This window comes from Cryptomeria japonica, chromosome 10 (genome assembly GCF_030272615.1).
Source record: "Cryptomeria japonica chromosome 10, Sugi_1.0, whole genome shotgun sequence".
NCBI lineage: Eukaryota > Viridiplantae > Streptophyta > Pinopsida > Cupressales > Cupressaceae > Cryptomeria > Cryptomeria japonica.
The window spans coordinates 120,261,321-120,273,408 of NC_081414.1; the positions used below are offsets into that span (position 1 = coordinate 120,261,321).

At 33.0% G+C, this 12,088-nt stretch overlaps 1 protein-coding gene across 1 annotated transcript in view; it reads right to left on the bottom strand.

Moving 5' to 3' along the window:
- Nucleotides 1-616, bottom strand: part of LOC131072634 (uncharacterized) — a 135,977-nt gene extending 135,361 nt beyond the window's left edge. Inside the window, exon 1 of the mRNA XM_058008870.2 lies at nucleotides 149-616. The gene's annotated coding sequence lies outside the window, so the exon portion shown is untranslated. The remainder of the gene's footprint in view (nucleotides 1-148) is intronic.
- Between the last annotated feature and the right edge of the window lie 11,472 nt (nucleotides 617-12,088).

A 12,088-nucleotide genomic window follows, 5' to 3' on the forward strand; every position in this document is an offset into this window, starting at 1 on the left:
AGGGAGATTGGAATGCGAAGTATAATGGGAGGAAAGAGAAGAACATGCATAGCAGAGGGATAGATATAGCTGCGTAGGGCACGTAAAAAAGTGGAAGGAAAAGAGTATAGTAAATGATAAAGATAAAAAGAATAAATTCAAAACTCACGTATTCGCAGAGAAGCTTGAACTCATCCTCTTTGAGATGACCAAATGTTGGTTCTTTGGCTTTAATTGTGCAGCATTCTTCCTTCTCTTCGTTGGGCAATCCCTTACAAAATGACACTTTCGAATTTGAAACCAATCTTCCGCGTGTAATTGCGGAGGCCACAATCTTGGAATTGAAAAACTGGAGCCCCAATATACACACCAACAAATGGCACTCATATGAGGACAAAAATCGCGTTTGGACGCCAGTAGTTTTCAAGCACCCTGCAACTGTCGAAACCCTAGCTCTTGACGTGGAGGTAAAGAATGAAAGGGGTATTTTCTCTACGCACCTGAAAATGGAGCATGATCGTTGCTTTATGAGTCGGTCGTGCTCAAAAAGGGTATAATATTTCTTACATTTTCTTAGATAGGTTGGAAGCTTTTTGCTCTTAAAATTTATGTGAGGTTTATGAGGATAGTTGGGTTCATCAAGAATATATATGGTTGGTTTTTAATTATTTATTAGTGATTGCATCTTGGTATGCAATGGTTATGTTGAAGAAGTGTGGAAGTTTAATTAGGTAATTTTCTGATCTATTTTTTACATATATTTATGTAGGACATGAGGTGATTAGGTAGGATATTTAGCAAATAATTTTGTTTACAATAGAGAGAGAGGGGAGAGATAGAGATGGATAAAAATAGCGAGTAGGAGGGAGAGAAAGCGGAATATATTAGTAGAGGATAGGTAAAAAATATTGAGAGAGAAGGGGGGGGGGAGGGAGAGAGAGAGGGGGGGGGGGGGGAGGGGAGAGATAATATATAGAGAGGGAGACATATAGATAGAGGGTGACAAAGAGCGATGAATAGAAAGAGATAGAGAGAGGAGTGAATAGAGATAGATTTGGAGATATGGAATGAATAAGAGAGAGAGAGAGAGAGAGAGAGAGAGAGAGAGATATGAAGTATGAGAGATGATGTGAATCAAAGAGAAAGGTACACATAATGAGTTATAGATAGAGAAGGGGAGGGAGAGATAGAGATAGAGGGGGCAAGAGTGAGAGAGAAATAAGGCGACAGAGACAAGTCACAAAGAGAGGTATAGAGAGGGGAAATGTAGAGAGAGAGAGAGAGAGAGAGAGAGAGGGAGGGGGGGAGAAATAGAAAGAGGAGAGAGGAAAAGTAGAGTGATTTAGAAAGAGGAAGTAATAGGGAGAGGGAAGGAGATATATGGATAGGAAAGAAAGAGATAGAGATAAAAATAAGTAGATATATAAAGATAGATATAACTTGGAAAAGATAGAAGGATTGGGAGAGATAAAGGTGAAAGGAAAGGGGAAGAGGGAATAGAGATAGAAAGAGGGAGAGATAAAGTAGATAACAAAGACAAGTAATACAGAAAGAGGGAGAGAGATAGAGAGATAGAGATAGGGGAGGAGAAACAAGGAGTATGAGAGAGAAAAAAGATATGGAGATAGAGATAGAGAGGGAGGGAGAGAGAGGGGCGGGGGGGGAAGAAATGGAGGAAAGATATAGGTGAAGTAAAAAAAAATCATATACACATTGCCTAGTGAATATGGCTGCCAAAGGGCATCAGAATACACTCCAACAAAGGTATCAATGGAGAATTGATATCTTCTAATCAACTATGCATCCACTTATATGAGTCCAAATGCAATTAAAATTAAAAATGGAATCAAATAGATAATTGAGCTCCATTACCAATAGGCTCATGTTATGTTTACAATAGAGAGAGAGAGAGAGAGAGAGAAGGGGGCAGGGGGTTTGGCGGGAGCGGGGGGTACACCAAGCAAAAGAAAGGGGTAAGGAGATAAGAAAAATCATCCCTAAAGCCCATTGTGCATTAAGTAGCAAAAAGAGATTGACGAGCATAGAAATCGATTGCATAATGAAGTAGCACTTGATGATATTTGAAAGGCCAATAAACCCCATTTGTAAGTAATCATGTTTAGATATATGTTGCCTCATAATGTTATACTCTAACATATAAAAATAAAAATACATAATCTAAATATTTTTTTCATATATATAGAATATATTAAATTTATATGTGTACCATTATTTTAGTTAAATATTAATTCTTTGTATTTATTCATACATTTTCTCCTCCAAAAATTTCAAGATAATGTATATTTAGTATTTTCTAATCTTACAAAAAATTTAATAATAAAATAAATATATTTATTGTAAATTTAAAGATGACGTTTTTATAAAATTTAATATTATTAAATTTTAAAATTTTGATTTAAATAAAATAATATTTTTAATCTAAATTTGATAATTTACTTATCAATTTTTTTTATAAGTATCTCTTTAAAATTATTTTATTAAATATATCTTATTTAAATATGATTTTTTTAATATTCTCTCATTCTTTTATTAATTGCTCTATTCTTAATCTATGTAAAAAACAAGTGTTGTCAAAGAATTAAATGACTATTATGTTGTATTTTGGATAGGCATAATGATGTGATATTATTTCTATTTCTTAAAAGAAACTTGGAATTTTTTATACAAAGGACAGAGTGAGATTTCTTATATTAACAAATCTCTTTGTGAAATAAATGTACCTGTATTTACATGTTTGGGAAATGAATGTTCTATGTCATCGTTCTTTGACTTAATAATATAATTCACTTTAAAAATGTACTTCATTTTTAAGCCTATTGTGTGAGTAATTTTTCATATGCCACTCTTATTTTCCAATTAGCATATTCAATGTATAAGCACTCTTATTGAAATACAAACAACAAAAGTATATACATGTTGTCACTAATGATAGATGAATGGCATTGATTACATAGTTTCATAGAAGTGGCTTAGAAAATTAAGATAAGTGGCTTTGGAAATTAAGACATCATTAAAATGGATTTGTTATTGACTTTACAAAACAATGCCTTTGTAACTCAAAAACCTGAGTTCCAAAAGGCCTTTACATTGGCATGGCGCACAAAGGTCCCATTTTCTTGTTAGCCATCATTTATGACTTTTCAAAGCTACTCTCTTTTTCCAATTAGTCATGTTTTACGGCTTTTCAAATCTTCTCAAAGAATACTTGATGCCAATTTTATGGGCAATTCTGTGTTTCATTCCACTGCATGAAGTTCATGCCACGTTGGCTGATTTTTGTACCCAAGTTAAAGCTCAACAAGTCCCACAAGGATTCGATACTATTAATTGTGATTAGAAGGTTGGGTTTCCATGCGTACAAATTTAAAGACCCTCGTAAAACATGTTATGTGTCCCTTCTATTCAGCAGGCCAAAACAAGTAAAGTGATGGTGATTGTTGAAATTGAATTTTTTAATACTATCGTTAGCACGAAACATTTCAACAAACCATTTTCAGGATGTATTATGACAATTGGGATATTAATTAGACAACCGGTAGCGAACAACGGTAAAAAAACAACCGCTTGCGAATAGCGGTGGGGGAAAACAGGTAAAGATGATGAATGAACAAGATTTGATTAATTGTCTTGCATAGGTACGGACATCAAGACAACCATTGATTAATTCTTCGATGTCATTTTACTTTGCTTATGACTCCCATGACAAAGACAATGGTGACAAGGACCTTCTGGACTAAGACCAATCTGAACAGCCTACTGCCAGCGCTCCATCTGTCCTCTGTAAAGCTGTCAGAGCAGACAATTTTTTTGGTGAAAAAATCAACGGATAAATTTTTCCCAATGGTCTTGCATGGGTTATTATGAGATTTGAGCCATTGATTTTAAAAGTTAGCCAGTGCATCTCATATAAGAGACGCCTTCAGTGTAATAAGTACACAATATAAAATGTAATATTTTTTAAGGAGAAAAGTATAGAACTTATTGTATAATTTCAGCTACTATGAATTTTTTAGGTTCTATATTTTGAATCAGTATTTTTTTTGGATGGAGTTCCTAACCTTGAACTTATTGTGTTAGACTTTTACCATGAATTTCAACATAAATTGAAGCCTAAATTGAGTAATTATTTGCAAATTATGAATAGATTGGAATACTTATGGAAGCAACTAGATAAGTTATATTTGTATCAATATTTGTTATACGGTGTAATTTTAAAATATTGATACAATAAGAACTTACACAATTAATTTTAGTAGCATGTCTTTTATTGCCCTATAGATTCATTATGTTTTTTCATTCATAGAAACTCATTTAAAATAAAATTAATTAATATTTATACTTGAAACTAACTGTGTTTTGTATTCTCAAATCGGTTTTCAAACTTCATGTGTCATTAGAGCTTCTTTACTATTTTATAGGATAAAATATATCATTTGTTGTATGGAAATTGACACAATAGTTATCTTTTTTACTAGTAATTGTAACATCTTTATATTGTAAAGGTGTCAAATGTTGATTGTTAATTAGAAATTGATTTAGACCTTATCTTCAAGTGGTAATACACCTAGAAAGAAGTTAGCAATATTTGTTTGCTTAAGTGTTTGATTATATTGCAAATTTTAGTGTGCAGATGTTATTTCCCTAAAAGTACAAACACAAGAAAACAAAACTTGAAACATGAATTACAAAATGTTACTCTTAGTGGATTTGAATGATTGCTTAATCTAATTTAGGGGCTTGACTATGCATACACAAGAAAACAAAGCATGAAACATGAATTAGGACATGCTACCATTAGTGGATTTCAGTGCTTGTTTAATCTAACTTAGAGGCATGTTTGGTCTTAGGGATGCCTAGCCAAATGTGCAAAAGGAGATTTTTTTAGTGTGCCACCTGACAAGGTATATTCCTCATTCCTTTCAAACATAATAAAATGTTAATAGAGTGCTAACCAATTTATAATTAGACTTAGCTCAATTATTTCTCACTTGACATATCCCTAAAAAATCTAAAATGAATGCTTAGTAATCAAAATTTGCAAGACTTCCTTAATTCTTCAAGCCCATTTTTGCTATTATCTTATTTTCTACATATAACATTATTTATCTTCATCACCTTCAATTTTATTTACTTGTGTCCCTTATGAAAAGTCTTCGAAGTTTCACAATGTGCAAAGATTTGACATACTAAAAAGACAAATTTCTTTTAAAGACTTCCTGTGTTGTATTTTTTGATTAATCTCACACCTTCTTAAATTCACCCTGTCTGCCTTGATAGTTGAAATGTAATAGATTCATGCCCTTCCCATGCTAATCTAATAATCAAAACATTTCCTTTAAGATTTGTACCTACAATATATTATTTAAAATATTCTACTATCTGCTTAACCATTGCACCTCCTTTAGGAGCAAGCACTAGTAATATGTAGTTGTTTTAATGGACCAACATTCATGGAGATTTGAGGCGATGATAGAAGATCATAACTGATGACACAATGATTGCATTAATGGAGCAAGATGATTGTAATAGAAACGGAAAAAAATTGTGGATGGAAGTATAGAAATGGTAATACTTATTTAAATGAGAGGGGACATTTGATCTCAAAAATGGATGCGGAAGATCTAAGATAGGGAGTAAGAAATTGTTGATAAAATATACAGTGTAGTGTGGAGAAAATTTGCATGAGAGGGGACATCAATGCAAATTGCAGTTTATTTTTATTAACCATTTTGTTTCCTGTGCAAGTCATGTTGCGGCTAGTCATTGTCCATGTAAAGATTTGATTTCAACTGATGAATTAAGATGAAAATTGAAAATATGGTTTCAAATTCCCAAAATCATCTTCAGTTAGTCAAAAAATATAGATTTTTAAAATTTCTAATTTCAAAATCAAAATATCAAGTGACCATATACCTTGGAATATGTTCATAAAGATAAGGAGAACCCACAAAGTTCCAAGCCACAAAGACCTTGTCAAAATAAAAGATATCCTAAAATTGACAAGTTACATTTTGTGATAAGCGATGCCAGTTTTCGACAATCCATAAAATATGTTGATCATTCCTCTTGTATTATTTTTTGTAGCTATTATTTTATTTGAGCTACTAGTTCAGTTGGCTTATTTTCTATCTATTTTATATTTGTTTCTCCTTTTTATTTTTGTTTGTCTCTATATCTCTTTAATTGTATTAGTTTAATTGTTATTATTCTTATTTCCTTCCTCTCATCATTGCAACACATCTTTTTTTTATTTATTGCACTTACTAATTTATTTGGCATTAGCTTTCAATACATTTATCTTCATTCTTCCTTGTCTACGTTCTATTATTTTTCAATTTGCATCTTATGCAATTTCATTAATTTCATTAGGTTTCTTTTTCTTGTTGTTCATCCTTAGCCATTATACTCTCTATATTTTGTTGATGGGTTATCAAATGTGGCATGTGACTTGGTTAAGGGAAAAGTGAGGTGGTGGGATGGTAACGATGTCATCATATAATGGAGCATTTTAGGAGGCTTGCAAGTATAGAACCATTGTTAATTTAGAAGTGTGTGAAATGCCTTATTCTCAGACCGTGTGCCTCGACTGGCACAATCAACATTGGCAATTAATGTCAATTTCTTCTGCAACGACGACGGGAGTTGGGAGAGTTGTATTTATTGCAAGAATGAGAATGTACACTCATTCATTACGTTTGATGAGAGATTTTTGGTGCTAAAGAAAGTGGTTTCATAACAGGGACAGACGGTTTTGTGGTGGTAGTTTGAAATGGAAGCCAACTTCACACTCAAAACTACTAAACTTATGCCTGCCTTCTGGGGTCCGGTTCCAGAAAATAGATGCTAAATATGTTTCTGGTGAAGGACCATCTTTTTTAGAAGGTTGTTCAACTAGTTTTAGGTGAGGAGGTGGCGATTATTGGACATAGGTACAGAAAAAGGGTAGATATCTACTTTTTAATCATGGCGTGGGGGATTGAGTTTGGTTACTCTTTCGCAGAGGTTAGATGAGTGATGACGACAATAGTGTCGAAGGAGTACCTGATCAAAATGGAGTCTCTATTAGAGTGGGTGGTCCTGGGATGGGGCTTTAATGTTTCAGAAGGCATTCCAGAGGAGCACATAGAACTAAGAGGCAGACATATGTGGATTCCCTTTTTGAGACACCGAGAAGAAGTGAAAGTCAGATTACGGGAGGATGCGAAGAGGGGGTGGGAAGGTCTAAAAATGTATGTACAAATCATGGAATTGGAGGAGACCATCAAACAAGCACGTGTGGAAGCAGGGGAGATGGAGGCGAGTCGAAGGAGAAGGTTGATAACTAGACGATTATCTGTGGAATTGGCCAAGCAAAATTTATCGGTGGCAATTAGACCGAATGAAGGTGGTGATAGGGCTAATGGTGAAATGAGTGTCACAGGTGCAGGAGCTTCGAAGGAAGAGTGAAGAAGTTGATACTGCGGGCCAGGGTACTGCTAGGTGCCCATTTTCCTTTTTAGTTAAATTTATTTTTGAAAAACTTAATCTTTTTGTTTTCGTTAGAACCGTTTGAACAGTATTTTCCAGAAATTTGAATGGCAAGGTGTAATTTGTGAATTTCTATATTTGTGATAATGGGGTGTGGGTTTAGTGGTTGAGCATGCTCCTGTTTCTAATATTTATGGTTTTTGAGGGGTGGTTTGGAAAAACTTGGTGGGTGGTTTTGGGGAAGTGGTTTAATATCCTATTTGAAGATGTACTGTTTTAAGTTTTAATCAATACAAAGACAAATATTACTGATAAAAAAAAAAATTATACTCTCTATATTATAATCAATCTTCAATTTCTAATCTTATTGCATAATGAATATATATTTTTAAAAAAATTATTTATTCCAATTACCTTTTGAGATTTAGCACAAGTATTTTGAACATATTATTATTTTTATTATTCCAATTACCTTTTGAGATTTAGCACAAGTATTTTGAACATATTATTTTTTTTACCTTTTAGATGTTTAAATTTGTTGTCATTATAATTCTTATATTTTTTATATAATCATGATTTATTATAAATCTATATTTTTTATATTCTTCATTACATAATGTTAATACTAATCATAATGACTACGTTGAAATTCAAACCTAAAACTTTGCTTGGGCGGCAAGAAAAAATGTTTTCTTCAAGAAATACCCTACGTTCCTTACAATCAGGGAGCTTAACGAAATTGCCTAAAAGGACTCGATCATTATTATACAGGATGGTGTACACTAGACTGAATTTGCACCTTAAAAAGCCTTACTGCTAGATAAGGCAAAATCTTAAAACATAGAATAACCTTTCTGCATTAGGATGCGAAGTGATCTTTTATTTGAATAATGAAAATATATGTACTATAATTAGACGGGCTAGAAATGTATATAATGTTGAAAATTTGGAAGTCAAATACAAAGAAACTTAGAATTCTAACGGGAATGCCTTAAGCCATCCTTCCTAATACATATTTTGATTCTCTTCTAGCAAAAAGTTTATCCTCAAGTTCAAACAATCAAGTGGAGGACCGGGCCTTAGTCAAAGGGTGTCCTTTACAATGCTTGGGACATCCTAAAACAATTCAAAACATATCTCTTCAAGAATTTGAATCCTCACAAATTTTAAACTTTTCACACATTAATGCCATCGTGGGATGGACTTTGTTGAGATTTAATTATTCCCTTAAGCACATGCTCCCTCAACAAAAATGCAATATGTGCCTCTGTGTCAACTCTTTTTTTCCCAATGTTTGTTGGCATGTGTGGGAATGTGTCTCTTTGATTATAAGGCCTCTTCTATGGTGAAATATTTTCCCACACCCTGGCCATTCATGCTCACACACTGAATTTTAAGTGTTTCTCGGAGCTTTTAATGGAAATCAGCATCAATGCCCCCACCTGTTCAGCGACAGAGGCATAGAGAATTTGTTCAGCTACAGACTTACCAATTCTAGGTTAACAGTCTGTTGTTGCAGTGTGTATAAAACATCTCCTCCTTATCCTTTCTTCCCCATGAGAAGGAAAACTAAAATAACATAAAAAATGAGATTTTTGGGCATGGTGTCCTGTTGCCAAATATCAACAGTGGGAAAGTTTTAAAAATTTAAATGTTTGAAAATGCTTTTGTGGATTGCAAATAGGCCTTCGACTACGAAAGTGGGTCGCATTGGGAAATATCATCTTAAAGGAGGAGCTCTACCTGGTACCTATTGGAAGGCAAAAGCTGAATATGTAATTGCTCGTGTTATTTCCATTATCAAGTGTTTTGTATGCTACAGACAAAAAATTTAGTTGTAGGTTATCAAATAGCATTTGACCTTGAGCATATTGATCTGACTCATTTCAATGAGTTGGAAAAATCAGAGGATGAACTCTTCCAGTCCAATTTCAAGGATTGATGGAACCTAAAAATATATATTTACCATCACAAATAGAAAAAATAAATAAAAAATATCACTAAGAGATATAAAAATCATATATATCAATCACAGTTTATGGCCACATTCTATTTGGATAAAGAAAACAATTGTGCTAACTATATTCAAAATGACACTCCCCGCAAGGTAATTCAAAATATCACTTTAAAGGATGTTTGGTCCAATATCAAGCTTAATATTTCCTTCTTTAGGTATTCGGTAGTGAGGATTGTGAATTCATAGTAGATGGTCAATATGAAGCAATGGAGAAGAAGATTTAACAATTCTTTTTCTTTTACTATATTAAGGATATGTAGGCTTATATCAATTATTTAATTTAATCACTAGAGATGTTTACATTATGATAAATCCAAGTTGATGAGTCCTTCAAATAGTTCATGGATCCTCCATCCTCTTCCTCTTCACTATTACCTAACCCACACTCATAATCTCATAAGAATACTTCAAATTATGGTCTCATTCTTCCATCTCCACCTTCTCATACTCATGTATTTTCCTAGATGGATCCGTAGTACTATTAAGGAGGCTAGATTGTTAGTTGGTGAACCTATGAATTATTGATGCACTCACCCATAGAATTCTAGTCCTAGTATTTTGTTCATGTTATATCTACTGATGTGCAATTTTTTTAAGAGCCTTATGGTATTCTAGATTTGGTTTCTCTTCATAAGTAAAGAAAGATGGTTTAATGTAAGTGGGTATATTAATCTATGCTTATAGCTAATGGTTCTATTGAAAGATATAAGGAACATCTCTCAACAAAGGGTTTTTCATAGGTTGAGGTTATTGAATGTTCCAAAAAAATCCCTTATAAACAAGATGGATTTTATTCACCTTGTACTTTATATTACTCCATCTAAGAGATGACTAGTTTTCTATTTTATTTCATGATTATCTTCATGAGGAGATCCACATGGAGTAGCCTCTAGGATGAATACATGAGTATTCAATAATTTATAGTATTTTACATGTGTTATATAGCTAGTTTTCTATTTTACTTCATGATGACCGTCATGAGGAGATCTACATGGAGTAGCCTCTAGGACGAATACATGAGTATTTATTTATTTATAGTGTTTTACACCCTTCCCAAACACATATTATGATTTTGAAATCAATTAGAATTGATTTCACAAAACTTTCTCCACTCACTACTTAAACTATCATACATTGTCTCATTGAGACTGCCATTATATAACTTGTACCAAACACCACAAAATTGCTTGAAACAATCTGCTATAGGTCTGTATGACCCCTTCACACATTCAACTTTGACCAAAAGACATAATACGTGGGTTTATGCACCCAACTTTTCTCTCTTTTCTATCCTACAGTCTGATTCACATTGTAATTAGATCAACACTCAGTTAGTGGCACATGCAAACCTCCTTTTGAAACCCTACAAACTTGGCATATGATACAAAACCTCAACATAGGGGCCCTCTCCACCCATTTTAGGGATTTTTCACCTATGGAGGACCAAGTTACACATCCCTAATGACCATTCAATGAGCAGCATTGAACGTTCTTGTGGGAAAGTGAATATGGCATTGAACAGGGGGAAAAAGGCCTAGAATAAATAGTGCATAACTATCAATAAATCAACAATGCTACTGAGGATGAACCCTATGATAAATAATTCCATATGCCTGCATATTATGGTGATATCAAATAAATATATATTAGGTCATAATATGTACTTATAACATAATCTAATGTCACAAGCTTAGGTATATGCCAGTAGTACTAGTAGAGAAGTAACAATAGAGGTGGTGTATTACCAGGAAAAAAGGTAAAGAATAATAGTAATAATCCTATAAAGTGATTCTATTTTGAACATATTTTCATAGGTGTGTCCAACAATGTAATTATGAAGCATAATTCAATGGCACAATCTCTTGTATCATGTACATGCCAAAATGATAAATTGCCACTACACAAACATTAAAAACTAAATTATTGAATACATGAAACAAAGTTATAATGTGATAATGCTCATGATCAACCACTCAAACTGAAAAATAAATTAGCACTAAGTTACTATTAATGATTAGCCAGAAACATAAAAGTAATAAGAAATGGAGATTAAACATTTTCAAGCATAGTCACCCTCCCCCAATTCCAAAACCCAAGGAATGTGCATAATGTAAATCAAAGATTAATTACACATATTTTTCAATGTGAAAGTGAAACTACATATAATTACAACTATCTATTAGCAATTATATACTTTTTATTATGACAAGACCATAAGCACTATAAAGTAGATTTGCGTAACCAATTTTGTAGGCATGCATACATATCCCTCACCTGCACCTAGTCCACAAGTATAGGTGTGAGGACACCTCAAGTATGGAAAAAATGCACTGACTACCTATATAGCTTAAATGAACAAATTTATATTGATATTGTATGCTGACACACAATTTTATCTTATAATGGTAACACAACATCCCCATGTTATTACCATATTAGTACATGATAACATGTTGTGTTATATAACATATAAAAGGATAACACGTCGTACTATATTAAATTTTACATGATAACACACTATGATATATTACATTTTACATAATAACCCATTGTATTATATGACATACATCGGGATAACACGTAGTCTTATATCAAAATATGCAT